This window comes from Sus scrofa, chromosome 2, assembly GCF_054392235.1.
Source record: "Sus scrofa isolate SSC_HxYL_T2T_F1_AM1 chromosome 2, Sscrofa_HxYL_maternal_Yorkshire_Landrace_v2.0, whole genome shotgun sequence".
NCBI lineage: Eukaryota > Metazoa > Chordata > Mammalia > Artiodactyla > Suidae > Sus > Sus scrofa.
This window is the reverse complement of record NC_139384.1, coordinates 141,217,855-141,238,289: the sequence shown is the minus strand read 5'-3', so window position 1 is coordinate 141,238,289 and position 20,435 is coordinate 141,217,855. Positions and strand designations below refer to the sequence as shown.

Genomic DNA, 20,435 nt, shown 5'->3' with positions numbered 1-20,435 from the left:
TCTTCAACATCGTTTTGGAAGTCTTAGCCACAGCAATTAGACAAACAAAAGAAATCAAAGGCATCCATATAGGAAGAGAAGAGATCAAACTGTCACTGTATGCAGATGACATGATACTATACATAGAAAACCCTAAGGACTCAACCCCAAAACTACTTGAACTGATTAATAAATTCAGCAAAGTAGCAGGATATAAGATTAACATTCAGAAATCAGTTGCATTTCTGTATACCAGCAATGAAACATTAGAAAAGGAATACAAAAATACGATACCTTTTAAAATTGTACCTCACAAAATCAAATACCTCGGAATACACCTGACCAAGGAGGTAAAGGACCTATATGCCGAGAACTATAAAACTTTAATTAAAGAAATCAAAGAAGATGTAAAGAAATGGAAAGATATTCCATGTTCCTGGATTGGGAAAATCAATATTGTAAAAATGGCCATACTATCCAAAGCAATCTACAGATTCAGTGCAATCCCTATTAAATTACCCATGACATTTTCCACAGAACTAGAACAAACAATCCAAACATTTATATGGAAAAACAAAAGACCCAGAATCGCCAAAGCAATCCTGAGAAACAAAAACCAAGCAGGAGGCATCACTCTCCCAGACTTCAAGAAATACTACAGGTGTTCCCGTCGTGGTGCAGTGGTTAACGAATCCGACTAGGAACCATGAGGTTGCGGGTTCGGTCCCTGCCCTTGCTCAGTGGGTTAACGATCTGGCGTTGCCGTGAGCTGTGGTGTAGGTTGCAGATGCGGCTCGGATGCCACGTTGCTGTGGCTCTGGTGTAGGCCGGTGGCTACAGCTCCGATTTGACCCTTAGCCTGGGAACCTCCATATGCCGCTGCAGTGGCCCAAGAAATAGCAAAAAGACAAAAAAAAAAAAAAAAAAAAAAAAGAAATACTACAAAGCCACAGTCATCAAAACAGTGTGGTACTGGTACCAAAACAGACAGACAGACCAGTGGAACAGAATAGAGAACCCGGAAATAAACCCTGACACCTATGGTCAATTAATCTTTTGACAATGGAGGCAAGAACATAAAATGGGAAAAAGAAAGTCTATTCAGCAAGCATTGCTGAGAAACCTGGACAGCTGCATGCAAAGCAATGAAACTAGAACACACCCTCACACCATGCACAAAAATAAACTCCAAATGGCTGAAAGACTTAAATATACAACAGGACACCATCAAACTCCTAGAAGAAAACATAGGCAAAACACTCTCTGACATCAACATCATGAATATTTTCTCAGGTCAGTCTCCCATAGCAATAGAAATTAGAGCAAAAATAAACCCATGTGACCTCATCAAATTGAAAAGCTTTTGCACAGCAAAGGAAACCAAAAAGACAACTTTCAGAATGGGAGAAAATAGTTTCAAATGGTGCAACCAAGGGCCTAATCTCTAGACTATATAAGCAACTTATACAACCCAACAGCAAAAAATCCAAAAACGCAATGGAAAAATGGGCAAAAGACCTGAATAGACATTTCTCCAAGGAAGATATACAGATGGCCAGCAAACACATGAAAAAATGCTCAACATCACTGATTATAAGAGAAATGCAAATCAAAACTACCATGAGATATCACCTCACACCAGTCAGAATGGCCATCATTCATAAATCCACAAATAACAAGTGCTGGAGGGGCTGTGGAGAAAAGGGAGCCCTCCTGCACTGTTGGTGGGAATGTCAACTGGTACAGCCACTATGGAGAACAGTTTGGAGATACCTTAGAAATCTATACATAGACCTTCCATATGACCCCACAATCCCACTCTTGGGCATCTATCCGGACAAAACTCTACTTAAAAGAGACACGTGCACCCGCATGTTCATTGCAGCACTATTCACAATAGCCAGGACATGGAAACAACCCAAATGTCCATCGACAGATGATTGGATTCGGAAGAGGTGGTATATATACACAATGGAATACTACTCAGCCATAAAAAAGAATGACATAATGCCATTTGCAGCAACATGGATGGAACTAGAGACTCTCATCCTGAGTGAAATGAGCCAGAAAGACAAAGACAAATACCATATGATATCACTTATAACTGGAATCTAATATCCAGCACAAATGAACATCTCCTCAGAAAAGAAAATCATGGACTTGGAGAAGAGACTTGTGGCTGCCTGATGGGAGGGGGAGAGAGTGGGTGGGATCGGGAGCATGGGCTTATCAGACACAACTTAGAATAGATTTACAAGGAGATCCTGCTGAGTAGCATTGAGAACTTTGTCTAGATACTCATGTTGCAACAGAACAAAGGGTGGGGAAAAAAATGTAATTGTAATGTATACATGTAAGGATAACTTGATCCCCTTGCTGTACAGTGGGAAAATAAAATAAAAAAAATAAAAATAAATGTAAAAAAAATAAAAAAATAAAATCTGTGTTGGGGTTTACATTCGGTTCTCTAAACTTAACTCTTGGGAGACTACAGCTCTCTAGAAAGAGTAGTTCTGACTCTTGAGTCTTTGCCATGTAAGTAGCATGGTAGATGAAGCTGAAGGGAAATGCAGGAATTTTTAGTTAAAGTCTGATCAAGGGCAGAGCTATGCTAAACCACAACGAAAAAATGTCTAGAAGTGACTGTTTTACTATATGTAGATTCTTCTTGAGGAGCATGGTAGTTTAATAGTCTGTAGTTCCTTAACTCTTTTGGACAGCAGCTGAACTAACTTTATTCATTCAAGAAGTTTATTATGCTTTTTGTCTATACCTCAGCAATAATTCTGAAAGAGTCCCTGGAAAGGGACACATAGCTTTGTATTCATGCCAACTCTTGTGCTCTGAGGCATGGATTATCTCTAAGTATCCCTTTTGCATTACTCCAAGTATTATTGCAAAGCATACTCTCATCTTGAAAAGGGCAACACATATTTAAAGACAAATTACCAAATGGAGAGGCATGAAGAGATTGGTATATTTCCATGATTGGTGCCAGGGAAGTAAGTTGAGCACATCATATATACCTGTATCTAGCCATCCATCCATCCATCCATCCACAAAGTCATTCCCTTAACAAATATCTGTCTAGTTAACATCCTATGCAGCTATTATGTTATGTACAGAGGATGACAAAAGTGCAACATGAGGGCTGGAGGCAACACATGTACCATGAACTGGTCAGGCTTTGCCTTTCAGCTCTCAGTGACCTGGGAGGCCTGTGATCACATGGGCAGCAACACATCTCAGTCTTGGGTGCACGATAATTTGGAAATACAGTCTGGTTTCTCTGCTCACGCTTCCATTTTATCCCACAGTATAGTGTAATCGCTAAAGACACAGACTCTTGACTCAGACCCTTTAAGTCAAAGTCTCAGTTTGCCGCTTGATATCTTTGTGATTCAGACAAGTTGCTCAGTCTCTCTGAGCTTGACTTTCCTATCAATGAACAGGAATGAGGACAAAAAGAACAGTGCCAAACTCACACATTTGTTTTGAGGTTTATATAAGATTATATGAGAGAAACACTTAGAACAATGCCTGAAATATAACAAGTACTCAATAGATATTATTATTTCTTCCATCTCCTCTAGACTGCAGTAAGCATTCATATGGGCTTTTATCCAAATATTTTTTATTTATCATATTGTAAAATAAATTATCTGAAGCCATCATAGCCTCTGTGAGTTGGCTCATATTGTATTTCATTTGCTCACTACCTGTAACCATTCTAGTCTTCAGGGAAAAGGTCTCTTTAGGTCTGATTTTTTTTTTAAATCCCAAATGTATTCTTTCTTAATCCAGCTCATTTTGTTCCCAGGTCCTGACTGATCTATAATTCATCCAGTCACCATTTGGTTGTCTTTCTTTTAAATCTATCTCCTATTATTTGTAGGCCTTTATTCATTCACTCAACAGATATTCATTTATTCCCTCATTTGTTAAACAAATTTGTTGGATATTTATTGTATGTAAGACTTTGGAGGTAAGAAATGATATTGTTTATATTTTAGAAAACACTGTTTTTTCCGAAAAACAGAAAATTTAAAAATATTACACAATATAAAAGTACACAGATGAAAAATATTAATGCTTAATATTTACAGGGTACTTACTAAATACCACATATTCTGAGAACTTTTTGTTCTCTTATTTATTCATTTCTATTCAGCTTCCTACCCATTTTGCAGATAAGGAAATTCAGTACATGCAACTTGTTCAAGGATATAACAGATAAATATTGGAACCCAAGTTTTTGGCAGTAGATGTTGGGTCTGACTCCCTAAGCCTAAACCTGATCCCAGGAGTGCAGCTAATTATGAGACAATCACATTGTCTTTCCTGCTGTTGGGCTTAGGAATCAAGACCTAAACTAATCAGAGCCTGGCTCTCCTCCGTCAACAGTTAATGTGTGAGGAAAAGTGACCTAATTTGGACCACTCACACTACACAGGAGGAACTTTGATGATTTGGAGAAGCACTTTCTCTTATCTAACATAGGAGTGCTACCATAGCCATCCCAGAAACATCTGAGAAACCAGTTAGATAATGAGGCCACATTCTGAGTGGAAGTGTGGACAATAGAAAAAATCTGGGTCTTGTTGACATTATTGAAATGTTTTATCAACTATTGTCAAAGTACCTCCTACCCTGGGACTTACACTTGGTGGACTTGTAAGTTTCCTTATTGTTGAGAAGTTGAGTTTTCTCTTACTTGCTACCATATGCTTTCTATTGATACATTATCTGATCCCCAAATTTCATGATCTTGACCACAAGTGAGTAAAGTCCATGGAAAAACAGCAGTAACTAACATTTATTTGGTGGCCACACATTCCACACATTTGGTTTATATTTTTAGTTGTTACTATTTTAAGGATTGAGGAACTGGGGGCTTTTAGGGATGAATCAGCTTGCCCATAGCCAATAATAATGGGTTGGATTTGGGTCTGCTTCCCCCTCTGGGTTTTATATTACATTTAAAATCTAGCTAGGGGAGTTCCCATCATGGCGCAGTGGAAACGAATGTGACTAGGAACAATGAGGTTGTGGGTTTGATCCCCAGCCTCTCTCAGTGGGTTAAGGATCCAATGTTGCTGTGAGCTGTGGTGTAGTTCACAGATGTGGCTCAGATCTGGCGTTGCTGTGGCTCTGGTGTAGGCTGACAGCTACAGCTCCAATTAGACTCCTAGCCTGGGAACCTCCATATGCCATGGGTATGGCTCTAAAAAAGAGACCCCCCCAAAAAAAAAAATCTCATTAGGAGGCTGCCTGAAAAGATGAGCTCTGTGATTCCCCCCCCCATTACGTGATTTTCAGCATTCTTTTTCAATGTGTTTACTTATTTACCTGACCTGAAGGAAGTTTTTTCCCTTTTTCCTAAGACCTGAGAACTCTGTCCTGTAATCTTGCTTCCTTTTTATGTAGATACCAACCCCATCTCCTTTCTCTCCTCTTGTAATGAGATTTCTATCTGAATATCCCATTGACTCAAATATGTTTAGCTCAGGTTCAGCTTAACTGCAAGAAGCCTTGATGTGGAATCAGCACACACCCTCTGATACTATTACCTATGTAATCATAATAAATTTCTACCACGGTACTTTGCTGTATTTTTAAAAGGTAGTTCTCCAGTCATAGGTATTCTAACTAGGCTGTAAATTCCCCAGAAGGATTTCTGTTAAATTCTGTCAAAACTTATAATAAGATTCAAGCAAATGGACCAGGAGCAATCTTTCCTAAGATCATTCCATTTACTACGTTTTTAAACTATGAGTTTTAATTCTCATTTGTATCATAATCTCCCAAAAGTGGGGTAAAGGGATCTTATTAGCTCTTCCTCATGTGAATACACTGAGGCAAGAACTAATATTGTATTCCATTATATAATGATGAAACTTTTTTTTGGCATAGGGCAATTGATATTCCCCCAGCCTCTTTGAAAACTACCTATTAAATAAGCCTGAGAATGCAGAAGGAATGAAAAGAAAAAGTTGAGAGAAAAATAAAGTGAAGTGAAATAAAAATTACACATCTGAGTTTTTTTAAGCACTGAGTTTTTTTTAAGCAATAAAACATTGTATTCTATTGCTAAGTTACAAGATATTAACTGCCATTTTGAATTCACTCTTTTGTTTCCATGGGCGTTTTAGGGCTTTTCAAAATTTAATTTTCAAATCAGGAAGCCCCAAGGAATGCTGCTTAAATTCAAATTCAAATCATGGGGTAGAAAACAAGGCATCAAAGAAAGAAAGAGGAAATCCGAGTTAGCAGCTGCAAGATATCACAATACTCTGGGGATCTTGGGCATTTCTTCCTCTTTAGTTCTTTTTTTTTCCTTTTCTCTTTTTCCCTTTTTGTAAGAACTGCTTGAAAGAGCATAAAAATAAAAGCTTGGTTCAATTGACTCGTATCTGCTTACAAAAAGAGAGTAGAAATGAATTTATTCTTTATGTAATCAATTTTTGTGTTAGCCACCTTTGCTAGACATATAGTTCACATGACACTGGGAGGCTAATATTCTTCATTTGATTTTTGAAGAGCAGGCCCCCTTCTCCTCTTTCCTTTATTCCAACAAACTTGGAAGGAAGAGGTGATTTTAAAAGTGTGAGCAATATTTGTTGTAAGAGTTATGTAAAACAAAGTGACAACTTTCATATAATTTATTTGAGGATGTGTAAATCCACTAAAAAAGTTCAACTTTTAATATATACCTCAATTTTTTTAAATTTTAAAATAATTTTTAATTAAAGTATAATTGATTTACAATATTGTGCCAATTTCTGCTATACAGCAAAGTGATCCAGTCATACATATATATACATTCTTTTTCTCATATTATCTTCCATCATGTTCTATCCCAAGAGATAATGCATATCGTTCTCTGTGCTCTATAGTAGGATCTCATTGCTTACCCATTCTAAATTTAATAGTTTCCAGTATTTGATAAAAGATCATCATAAAGGTAAAGTGATACAGTTACAAGTGAAAGATAAACTGTATTTGCTGAATAGTTTCTTGATGCAGTCAAGAAAGAGTACTGATATATTTTAGATTTGTATTCAAGTTAATAGTTAAAACAAATGACTCCCGGACTTCAAAGAGGATAGCAGAGGAGGAAGCTCCAGGAACTGGTCCTTCCGCTTAAATAAATTTTGAACTGGAAAGAACTGTCAGAATAAACCATTTCCAGGCTCTAAAGTCTAGCAGAACACTTGAAGCATCTAGGGAAGCACTTGATGAAGAGAGATGCTGGCATTCAAGGCAATCTTTGTCATGTCCCTGGCTAATGGCAGAAGTAATGGGACAGAAGACTTTAGTAACCACACATGACAAGAAATATGCTCTCTGAAAATATTAGTTTGGAAAAATAAACAAATATATAACTGTAGACCTCAATAAGTAACAATAGCAGTTCTTGAAGAGGGAGAAATAATCTGATTTCCAGCATTACCATATTATAATATTCAAAATATCTAGTTCTCAACAAAAAATTACAAAGTGAAGTGTGGCACATTTACTTTAAAAAAAGAAATTGATAAAAAATCATCCATGAGGAAGCCTAGACATTGGGCTTTTGGACTTAGTGGATGAACACTTTAAGTATCTTAGATATGCTCAAAAAGCTGAAAGAAACTGGGCAAAGAAGGAAAGGAAATCTTAAGAATGACGTATGCACAGGTAGGGGATATGACTAAAGGGATAAAAATTATAAAAAGAAACCAAGCAGAAATTCTGGAGTTGGAAAGCAAAATAGTTGGTTGAAATGGAAAAAAAAAATCCAAAAAAAAAAAAAAGGAGTTCCCGTCGTGGCGCAGTGGTTAACGAATCCGACTAGGAACCATGAGGTTGTGGGTTCGGTCCCTGCCCTTGCTCAGTGGGTTAAGGATCCGGCGTTGCCGTGAGCTGTGGTGTAGGTTGCAGACGCGGCTCGGATCCCCCGTTGCTGTGGCTCTGGTGTAGGCTGGTGGCTACAGCTCGGATTAGACCCCTAGCCTGGGAACCTCCATATGCCGCGGGAGCAGCCCAATAAATAGCAGAAAGACAAAAAAAAAAAAAAAAAAAAAAAAAAAAAAAAAAGAAAAGAAAAGAAAGAAAAAAAAATCACTAGAAGAGTTCACCAGCAGATATAAGTGGGAAAATGACAGTATCAGCAAACCTAAAGATAGCACAACGGACATTATTCAGTCTGAGGAGCAGAAAGAAAAAAGGATACAGAAAAATGAACAGAGTCTGAGAGATTTATGGACATTATGGACAGCTACCAAGTATACTAATATAAACATTTTAGAGACAAATAGCTAAAGAAGATACAGAAAAGGAAAAGGGAATCGAAATGGTACCCTAGAAAAACAAACTCAAAAGAAGACAGTATGGAGGAACTGAGTAACAAAAAGATATAAGATATATAGAAAACAGGCATAAAAAAGCCAGAATTATGTCCTTTGTTACCAGTAGTACTTTAAAAGTAAATGGATTAGACTCACCAGTTAAAAGATACTGATTAGCAAAATTAATAAAAATGTGATTCAAATATATGCTGCCTATAAGAGACTAACTTCTGATTCAAAGAAGCAAAGAGTGAAAGTATGGGAAAATGTATTACATGCAAATAGTAGCCAAAAGAGAGCTAGGGTGGTTATACTACATCAGATGGCATCAAATAGATGCCATGTGAAATACTTACAAAATACAAAGATGGATATTATATATTGATAAAAGGGCTAATTCATCAAAATTTTAAACATATATACTCCAAACAACAGACAAATATGAAATAACTATAGATGAAACAACCATTGACAGAATTTAAGGGAGAAATAGATAGTAATAAATAGTCATAGAGTAGTTAGAGACTTCACTGCTACTACTTTTAATAATGGTTAAAACAGTATACTACTTTTAATAATGGATAAAACATGTAAACAAAAAATCTATAAGGAAAGGGACTTGAACACTACAAACCAACTAGACCTAACAGGCATATACAGGATAATCCACCCAACAACAACAGGATACATATAATTCTCAGGTGCTCAGGGAACATTCTCCAAGATAGACCACAAAATAATTCTCAATAAATTTAAAAGGATTGAAATTATAGAAAATACCTTCTCCAATTACAATGGAATGACAAGAGGAAAACTGGGAAATTTGAAAATAAACAGAAATAACACATCCTTTAAGAATCAGTGGGTCAAAGAAGAAATCATAAGATAAATTATAAAATGTCCTAGACAAATGAAGAGAAACCACCAACACAACATACCAAAACTTAGAGAATACAGCAGAGACAGTACCTGAGAGAAATCTATAGCTGAAAATATTTTGTACATTCAAAAAAGAGAAATATGTAAAATTCGCAACCTAACTTCATGTCTTGAAGAACTCAAAGAGAAAGAAAACTAAACTCAAAGCCAGTGGAGAGAGTAAATAATAAAGACTAAAGCAGAGATAAACAAAACAATCAAAAGAAAAACAATAGAGAGAATCAATGAAACCAAAAATTTGGTTCTTGGAAGTGTGATCAACAAATTTGACAAATCTTTAACGATATTGACTAAAAAAAGAAAGAAAAATAACAAAAACAAGTGAAAGTGGGACATTACTACCTACCTTACAGAAATTAAAAGTATTATGAGAGAATACTATGAATAATTGGACACAAACCAATTATATTATCTAGAGGAAATGGACAAATTCCTAGACAGACACAAATTACCAAAACTGATTCAAGAAAATTTGAAAATCTTGATAGACCTACAAGAAGTATAGAAATTGAATCATTAATCAAAAACTTTCCCTAAGTTCAGGATCAGATGGCTTCACTGGTGAATTCAGCAAACTCATCTAAAAAATAGAATAGGAAGAAATACTTCCTAACACATTGCCCTAATATCAAAGTCACGTGTAGATACCGTAAGAAAACTACAAACCACTATCACTTATGAACATACATGCAAAAATCCTCAACAGAATACTAGAAAATTGAATCCAGTGACACATTACAAAGAGCGCACACCATGAACATGTGGAATTTATCCCAAAGATGCAAGAACAGTCCAAAAACAATAAGAAAATTACTATAATACACTACATTAATAGAAAGAAAGAGAAATATGTGATCATTTCAATAGGTGCAGAAAAAAATATTTCATACAATTCAATGTAATAGAAACAGTCAGCAGACTAGGAATAGAAGGAAACTTTCTCAATGTGATAAGAACGTTTAGGAAAAACCCACATCTAGGATTTCCCATCTTGGCTCAGTGGAAACGAATCCCACTAGTGTCCATGAGGATGTGGGTTTGATCCCTGGCCTTGCTCAGTAGGTTAAGGATCCAGTGTTGCAGTGAGCTGTGGTATGGGCCACAAATGCGGCTCAGATCTCGCATTTCTGTGGCTGTGGTGTAGGCTGGCAGCTACAGCTCCAGTTCAACCCCTAGCCTGGAAACTCCCATATGCCGCAAGTGCACCCCCTGACACACACACACACGCAAAACCTACAGCTAACATCATACTCAGTGGTGAAAGATAGAAAGCTCTCCCCCTAAAATCAGGAACAAGGTAAGGATGCCTGCTTTCTCTACTACTATTCACCCTTGTACTGAAAGTCCTACCCAGGACAATTAAGCAAGAAAAAGAATAAAACCTCTAAACTGGAAATGAAAAGGAAAATTATCTCTAAAACTATCTTGATGATGACATGATTTTATATGTAATTTCAAAAAATGCCCTCCCATAAACTACTACAGTTAATAAATGAATTTAGTAAAGTTTTAGCCTACAAGATAAACACAAAAAAATCAGTTTGGGTTGCTCTACACCTGTGTTTTAAAATGCAGGATTTATTATTATTCAGACATGGTGAGGTCAACAGATCAGGAGATAACTGCCATTGAAAAGGTAGTTCGTTACTCGCAGTCCCCAGGAGGAAGGGGCATGCCACACCATAGGGGGCTATGCTGGGTAGTGGGGGGAGCACATAGGGATGACCAGAGTCAGTCCGGAGATAGAGAAAGCAAGGGGATAATGTGCACAGGAGCATTTAATGTACTTTCTGTGGGAAGGAAGGGGTGAGCAGAGATAAACAGTGTTAGGATTAGCTAGTTCGAATAACTGTAGTGGACTCTGAAACACAGAGATTGTCCCTAGTTGTATGGTACCTGTACCTGGTATGGTTAGGGCAGGGGTACACTGGCCCTGAGTGTGAGCTCCTGTTAAGAGGAGGTAATGGGAGTGCAGACTTTGAAAGGCACGCTCACAGGAAAGTCATCCACTATCTCTAGGAACTGGCAAGCTTGGGGGAAGGGGCAGTCAGCAAACCCCAGATGTCATATCATCTGAATTACAGAAAATAAAAGGCATGATTACTACAACCAGCAATGTGCGATCCGAAAAGGAATAAAACAGTTCCATTCACAATAGTATCCAAAAGAATAAATTACCAAGGAAAACATTTTACCACAGAGGTGAAAGAGTGATACACTGAAAATTAAAAAACATTGCTGAAAAAATTAAAGAAAACCTAAATAAATGAAAAAGCCTCATGTTTATGTGTTACAAAACTTAATACTGTTAAGATGACAAAACTCTCCCAAGTAAACTACAGATTCAATGCAATCCCTACAGAAATTAAAATGGCTTTCTCTCCAGAAATGGAAAAGCTAACCCTGATAGTCATATGAATCTTGAGGACCCAGAAGAGCCAAAACAATCTTAAAAAAGAACAAATTTGGAGGACTCATACTTCTCAATTTTAAAATGCACTACAGAGCTATAGTAATTATTGACAATGTCATTCTGTTATAAAAACAGACAAACAGACCAATGGAGTAGAATTGCAAGTTCAGAAATAAACCCAAACATCTATGGTCAATTGGTTTTCACCAGGAGTGTCAAAACCATTTCGTAAGTAAAGAAATGTCTCTTCTCAAATGGTGCTGTGACAACAGGATAACCACATGCAAAAGAATGATGTTCTACCCCATCCCACTCCATAAATAAAAATTAATTAAAATATAAATATAAGAGCAAAAACTATAACACTTAGAAGAAAGCAGGAGAAAATCTTCAAGAGCTCAGCTTTGGCAGTGGATTGTATGACACTAAAAGCAAGAGCAGGAAAATAAAAAATACTTAAGTTGGACTTCAAAATTCAAAACGTTTGAACAAAGGACATCATCCAGAAAGTGAAAAGATAATCTACAGCATGAGAAAAAATATTTGCAAAGCCTATGTCTGATAAAGATTTGGTATCCAGAATATACCTGTAAAGAACTCTTTCAACCCAACAAAAAGACAAACAACCCAATTAAAAAATGGGCAGAGGACTTGAATAGACATTTTCCCAAAAAGATATACAAATGGCCAACAAACTCATGAAAACGTGTTTGAAAGCATATTTGGTGCCAGGTAAACCTTAGCTTGAAGTTCGACACCTTCCTGAACTCAGAAGATCACAAAAATTACAAATATCATTAGAGTGTCCCCTCTTGTGCTCAAGAAGATCATGGTGTCCCTTCTCTCCAAGGAGTTTCAGCAGAAGTACAATACCTGCTCGTGCCCATCCATCTGCAAGGACAATGAGGTGTGAGTGGTTCGAAGACACTACCAAGGTCAGCAAATCAGCGAGGCAGTCCAGGTGTGCAGAAGAAAATATGTCACCTACATTGAGCAGGTGCAGTGTAAGAAGGCTAATGGTACAACTGTCCATATGTGCATTCACCAGAGCAAGGTAGTTCTCAGCAGGTTAAAACTAGACAAAGACTAGAAAAAAAATCCTTGCACGTGAAGCCAAATCTGGACAAACTGGAAGAGAGAAAAATAACTATAAGGAACAACTTATTGCACAGATGTAGAAATAAATTTAACCTGTTGAGAAACCATGGTTTAACTCTAGATATTTAGCCAAGTATCTGTTTTTGGCAGTTTTATAAGATGTCACTAATATTTCATTTCCTTCTCATTCTATTATTGATATATGGCACTATAAACCTCTTCCTGCAATTGTGATTAATAATTGTATGAATAAAATTGGATATTTCATAATTTAAAAAATTCAACATAATTGGTCATTAATTAAGAAAATGCAAATCAAAAAATCAAAAACACAATGAGATTTCACTTCATAGCCACTGTGATTTAGAAGTAAAAAATAGAAAGTGGCAAAGATATAGTGAAATAAGAACCCTTATACCTTGCTAGAGGGAATGTAAAATTGTGCAGCTGTTGTGGGAAACAGTTTTGTCATTCATCAAAGAGTTAAAAATAGAATTACCATACGGTCCAACAATTCCACACCTAGGTATGCGCCTAAGAGAAATGAAAGCATATATCCACGCAGAGGCTTGTATACACATGTTTATAGCAGCATTATTCTTAGAAGCTAAAAGGTGAAAACCAAATGTCCTTTAGCAGATGAATGGATAATCACATTCTGTTGTATGCATGCAATGAAATATTATTCAGCCATAAAAAGGTGTGAAGTACTGATACTTGCTATAACTTGAATGAACATTGAAAACATTATGCTAAGTGAAGGAAACCAGACACAGAAGGTCACATGTTGTGTGATTCCTTTGAAATGAAATCTCCAGAACAGGTAAACTCATAGAGACAGAAAGCAGATTAGTGGTTGTCAGGGCATAGGCAGAAGGAATTATGGGGAATCATTACTTAATAGGTACAAGGTGTTCTTCTGGGATGAATAAAAAATATTGAAACTCAAGAGACCAGGTGGTTGCAGAATACTGTGAACACACTAAATGCCACTGAATTGTATCCTTTACAATGGTTAATGGTATGTTTTATGAATTTCACCTCCTTTAAAATAGTGACTGTCTAGTTAGGTCTTAATGGTCAAGAAAACTGTTAGCATTACATCCACTCACTGAAAGTTATTAGAAAAAAAATAACAAAATTGGATTGGTTGGATTTTATTTAAGTTTATTTCTATTTGGCCACACCCACGGCATGCAGAAATACCCAGGCCAGGGATCAAAACAGAACCACAGCAGTGACAATGCCGAATCCTTAACCTCTAGACCACCAGGGAACTCCTGGATTGGTTTAGTTTTAAACTAACAAATCAAATCCCAGACGGGTACTCAACACCACCCTGAAACTAAAATATCATGTTTTTCCCCTAGCAAATTGACTTTCCTCTTCTCTATTTACTTCTCTCTACTCTTTCCTCAAATATTTCATACTTTCTTTTTCTTCAGATTTCAACCCTCTACCCCAAATGACCACCTCATTAATAATTCACTGAAATAATAAAAGCTGGTAGATGGCTACTGCCTCACCTTCCTACCAGCCAGTATACACAAACCTTAATGCAGCACACATGGCTAACCTGTTTCCCATCAGTTCTTTCCCCATTTACCACTTGCTACCAGACACCCAATTTGGATTAGCCAGCAGCCATGTGTTGAGGGAAGCTTGGTCTTGTCCAGCCCCAGGGAATGAATCACAATTGCTAAGCCAAACTTTTTGGTCTCATTCCCAGGTATAAAAGATTATTTTCATGAGCCTGCAATCCAATAAAGGCCCATGGAGCCTGAGGTGAAGGATTTTACCAGAATTTTTTAAAAGACATACAGGAGGAAAAACATCTCTTTTTCACAGGATGTTCTAATTGCATATAAGGCTTAAATGGCTACAGATACCATGTAAAGACAACACAGCCAACACAATTGCATATAATGCTTAAATGGCTACAGATAGCATGTAAAGACAACACAGCCAACACTCTGGGTGGTTAGGCAAAGGATGGGTAACAACCTGTGTTCCTGGTGACATTCTTGAGCTGTTGAAGTAACCAGTCTTGGAACTACTCCATCTCTGGACTTATTCTTATGTGAGATGATATCTGGCCTTGACACATTACTTGAATTGGGTTTCTGTTAGTTGAACAAAAAGGCATCCTTACTAAATAAGTGGAGAAGACATTCTTCTGTCAAAGGCCAGCCCTTTCACGTGGCTTGCAATCTCATCTCCTCTGTCTGTCAAAAGCCTTTGCTCCTGTAATTTCTACAGCCCCAGACCCCCTCAATCCATCTCTGCATTGTCTATCTCACCTTTTCTGGATGATTCCGTTCAGCATGTAAACATGTTATAGTAATTCTGATAAACAAAAGCTGTCTGTTGAACTCTCCACCACCTCCTCCTCCAATCATCTTCCCATTTCTAGGCTTCTTTTCCCACTCAAGCTTCTTAAAATGATTGCCTACCCACACTGTTGTTACTTTCTTACAATATTCTCAATCTTTTTTTTTTTTGTGAAAGAAAGAAAATTATTGGCTTCTGTAATTGGAGAGTCAGAAGTAGATTTTTGTTTCACTCACAACTAGATTCCAGAGACTCCAAAGAAATTGTAGTGCTCTGTCTCTTTTTACCTCCACATCTTGATGCTGCTCTTGTGTGTTGTCCTCCTGGTTTCCCAGTGCAGACAAGCTTTCATCACACATTGGGGAAGATGCTACCTATCGCCTTCTAGGTCTGCAGGTTACAATTTGCACTCCAGGATCACATTGAGAAAGAACTCTTTTCCCTGTCTATGTTCATATGGTCACTCCTGGACCGATCTTTATGGCCAGGAGAATGTGATATCATGCTTGACTGGACCTAGGTCATGTACGTAAAACTCATTCTCTCTAGTCAAGAATGGTTGGGGAGTTCCTGTTGTGGTTCAGTGGAAATGAGTCGGACTAGTATACATGAGGATACAGGTTCGATCCCTGGTCTCACTCAGTGGGTTGGGGATATGGTGTTGCCATGAGCTGTGGTGTAGGTCACAGATGAGGCTCAGATCTGGCCTTGCTGTGGCTGTGACGCAGGGCAGCGGCTGCAGCTCCAATTTGACCCCTAGCCTGGGAACTTCCATGTGCTGAAGGTGTGGCCCTAAAAAAGCAAAATAAAAGGAATACGTTGGTTGACAGCCATGTGATTATTAAAAGATTGGTGCCTGAAGGAGCTGTTCTCCAGAAAATGTAACCGTAATAACAGAGACCAATTAGAGTCCACACCCTCATGCTCCTAAGTATGTGCATTTTCCCAAATGCTCCTACATAACATGATACATCTAGTCTACATCAATCCAGAAATATACTTCTCTCACCCAAAGTCACATCACATTTCTGTACCTGGCTCCGCATTTTGTGCATCCTTCCCTGAATCAAATCCAGAGGACACTCATCCTGACGCAGCACCTAAAGACAAAATTGTAAATATTTCCTCCCTACGATGTCTAAAGTATGGGGAAAACCGGACAATGCAATTCCCCTTTTTAAGAAAGAGGAAAAAGGGAAACAGCTTTCAAGTTGTCATAGGCCTTTGGAAACATTGCATTTTCTTTGTCAGAGATAGCAAGGCCTGTCTGGGTGGTGCAGGGAGTGGAGGATTTTCATCTGCTTGATTCTGTTTCTGACCTCTGGGAGCCTTCTATGTCCTTTTCCTCCAGGGTCAAAGTCAAGAAAAAGGCTAGAAGGTATTCCTTTGGTGGGAGTCGCCCTGACTTTGAGTCTTGGGTATGTCACAAATTGCTCTATTTGTCAGGACCATTTCAGTGATGTTACAGAAAGCTAATGCAAGTTGGTTTCGATTAAAAAGATAATTAATTGGTGCACTTAACTGAGAAGGAGAGGCACTCCTAAATTCTGAGTCTTAGATTCTCAGAATTTTCTCTCTCCCTCCCTCCCTCCTAACCTCTTTCCTTTTATGCTATAGGAAAGCTTTCCCAGGGATTGTGAGAAGGGCTGCCCTAAGTTATTTTCCTCTCCTATCTCTCTGCCCTTGCCTTCTGCCCTCCACGACTCCACAGAAACTGATTTTGCCCAAGTCCCCTATGATTCTTGCTTTTCCAAATGTGTTGTACACATTTCTGGTCATTTACTCAGCCTCTAAGTAAAATATTGCAATTCAAGTACTCTGTGCCTCGTGAAACTCTTCTTACTGCTTCCAGGACATGATTCTCTGGATCTCTCCCTGATTCTTAATTTCCTTGGCTGGCCTTTCCTCCTCTTCTAATCCTCTAAACATAAAAATTGGAGAGTCCTAGCTGATCTCATTAGGTGCCATGGTTGAAACACTAGTCAATTTTTTTTTTACATACGACCACTAAGCTTGTTGGATATACTTGAATATATACTAGGCATGTAAGAGGTAATGTCTTCAGAATGAACTCTTCATAGTCTGTACCTTCCCCAGACTTCCCTCTCTTAATCAATGGAACCACCCACCCATATATTTAAGCCACAAGTGTATTAAAAACTTCTCTTCCTCTCACCATCCACCCAATCCATCAGAGTACAATTATTAAAACCACCCCCATTAAGTACTGTATTTTGGTGTTTATCCCCTCTCATTGTTGTTTTCCTAGACCATCTCCTCCACAATCCACACCCACATGCACAGCAATTAACTTTGTAGAATAAGTTCCCAGTGTCACTCAAAATCCAAGTTAAGTCTTGGCAAGCCTTGTAGAGCTCATGCTATAGAGAGGAGTGACTTCACTTAAAAAACAAAGGCTTCCCTTGTGCTAAATGCTTTGCAAGCTGACTTGGACTACAAACTACAAAATTCCTTGGCAATAAATAACCGAGGTAAGCACTGTAAAAATTATCTATTCTACCTGTGGAATGGGCAGGAACTCGGTGTCTGAAGATACATTTAGGTCACAGAACTGGTTTGGTCTCATTTCAATTTTGCAGCTAAAAACAAACAACAAACTCCCCATCCCACCCCCACCCTAGACAGAACAGACTTTTACATTTATTAATATTGCTGCTTTTCACAAGTTATTTCCATCCATTCCTAAGTTTATGCACATCTTAAAATAGACCCCTGAAGGCCTATAATTTAGAAGCATGGTTACCCCCATATTAGTTTGCTAAGGCTGCTGTTAAAGAGTACCACAAACTGAGAGGCTTATACACAAGTTTGTTGTCACACAGTTCTGGAAGCTAGAAGTTCAAGATCAAATATCGTTAGGGTTGGTTCCTTCTGAGGGCTGTAAGGATGACTCTCTTCTAGGCCTTTTCTCTGGCATCTGGTGATTTGCTGGAAGTCTTTGCATTTCTCGGCTTCTAAAGCATGACCCTGGTCTCTGTCTTCATCTTCATGTGACTTTCTTCCTGTGTGTCTGTGTCCAAATTTCCACTTTAATAAGGACACAGCCATATTGGATAAGGAACCCATCTCACTCCAACATGTCCTCATTTTAACTAATTACATCTGCAAAAACCGTCTTGCTAAATAAAGTCATATTCTGAGGTACTAGGAGTTAGAACTTCAACATTTGGATTTGGAAGGGACCACATTTAACCACAATACCCCCTTATTGGGGTAAGGGGCAGCAGGAGACTCTGAATAAGGGAAGAAACATTTAAGTTGAGTGAAGAGAGGAATATTCACCAAAAAGTAAAAATATTTACCAGTTGATAATTGAAATATAAAGTTACAGACCCAGGCATAGGGATTCCTAAGAGTCCTTTAATCTCCAAATAAGTCCTCCAGGCTATAGGAATAGATAAAAATACCAGAGAGAAATGAGACATGGGAAAATGTGAGGCCATTATCTGTGGACTTGCATGTAAAGGTCAGTTGTTTGGATGCAAATATCAAAAGGCCATAATTTAATTTCAGGTTCTAAGAAATTAAAACCAACACCTGTAGGGCCCTGGGACCCATTCCTAAGATACGGCCTGTCCCTTTAAGTTCTGTTCCCTTCTCAGAACACTTTTGTGGAGGAAGGCACATACTTCCCCTGCCAGTAGGACTCAGAGAGTTGACCCTCTCCTCTCTGGCTTGGCTTATGGGACATGCATTCTCCTAACCTTGAACATCTTCCAGGGGTCTTTCTTTCTCCTCAGATCTCCTTAGTGTCTGGCTTAAGAGAGAACAGCTAGAGTCTCATGCCTGCTCTGTGTTCAGTCTGCCATGTGGCATCGAGAAAACTTCTCTGTCTACATGAGAAAGAATGATAGTAGAAAAGGCCAGTGAACTGTCAGTATTACGATGTAAATGGTTTTGACCAGGATATCCCTTAAAGAGTATCAAGGATGGCCGATCATTATATATCCACTCAATAACCGCAGAGATGTATTTATACAACTCCAAATTAAGCTCTAAACTGTTCCTCAGGCTAATAAATGAGATCATCACACAAAACACATGGTCATGCAAAATTTCCTCCTTGAAGCCCCAGGGGCTGAAATGGGAAGAAAAAACCTCTTTCTAAGAAATAGGGTAAGGGTCTGATCAGTCAAAGGGCTGAAACATTCAGAAGACCAAAATGAAGAGATCCAAATTGCAAAGCATTGAGAAGAGTCCAGGGCATGCATAGGGTAAATTGAGACTGCATGAAGTCTTCAGCAGGAAATCAATCACCTTTAACATCTAATGATTCAAACATAAGATATCTGGGGGAACCACAGATCATCCAGTCACCTGAAACTTGGGATTAATGTTTTTTTTTCTGAAGCATCATTGATTTATAATGTTGTGTTAATTTCTGGTGTACAGCAAAGTGATTCAGATATATGTATATATAAATATATTTTGTATGACTTTGTGTTTTGTGTGATGATCTCACTTATTAGCCTGAGGAACAATTTAGTGCTTCAATTTGTAGTTGTATAAGTAGTCTCTTGCAGTTATTTAATGGATATTTAATGACAGGCAGTCCCTGATACCCTTTAGGGATATCCTAGTCAAAACCATCTACATGTATATAGATAGATAGATACATATGAATATATCGAAATAGGCATATATTTTACAGATTCTTTTCCATTATAAATTATTATAAAATATTGAGTATAGTTCCCTGTGCTTTACAGTAGGTCTTTGTTGGTTTTTTTTTTTGGTACATACTAGTGTCCATCTGTTAATACCAAACTCCTTTATTCCCCCCTCCCAACACACACCTCTTTCTCCTTTGGTAACCATAAATTTGTTTTCTATGTCTGTAGGTCTATTCCTCTTTTGTAGATAAGTTCATTTTATCATTTTTTATATCATTCCCCTTATATCATATGATATTTGTCTTTGTCTGACTTCACTTAATATGATAAGCTATAGGTTTATCTGTGTTGCTGCAAATGACATTGTCTCCTTTTTTGTGGCTGAGTAATGTTCTATTGTGTGTGTATATATGTATATACATACATACACAAACCCTATCTTCTTCATCCATTCATCTGTCAATGGATATTTAGGTTGCTTCCATCTTGGATATTGTAAGTAATGCTGTAATGAACATTGGGGTGCATGAATCTTTTTGAACTAGAATTTTCATCTTTTCTAGGTATATGCCTAGTAGTGGGTTTACTGCATCATATGATAACTCTATTATCTTATGATAAATTTTTAAGGAATTTCCATTCTGTTATCCACAGTGGTCGCACCAATTTACATTCCCACAAACAGTGTAAAAGGGTTCTCTTTCCTCCATA

General features: G+C 37.8%; 2 pseudogenes across 1 annotated transcript in view; one reads left to right on the top strand and one right to left on the bottom strand.

Annotated features, from left to right (window-relative positions):
- LOC146405732 (coiled-coil domain-containing protein 192-like) overlaps positions 1–20,435 on the bottom strand; it is a 37,619-nt pseudogene that overhangs the window by 6,033 nt on the left and 11,151 nt on the right. The window lies entirely within an intron of this gene.
- LOC100516067 (large ribosomal subunit protein uL24 pseudogene) lies at positions 7,645–12,861 on the top strand (annotated as a pseudogene).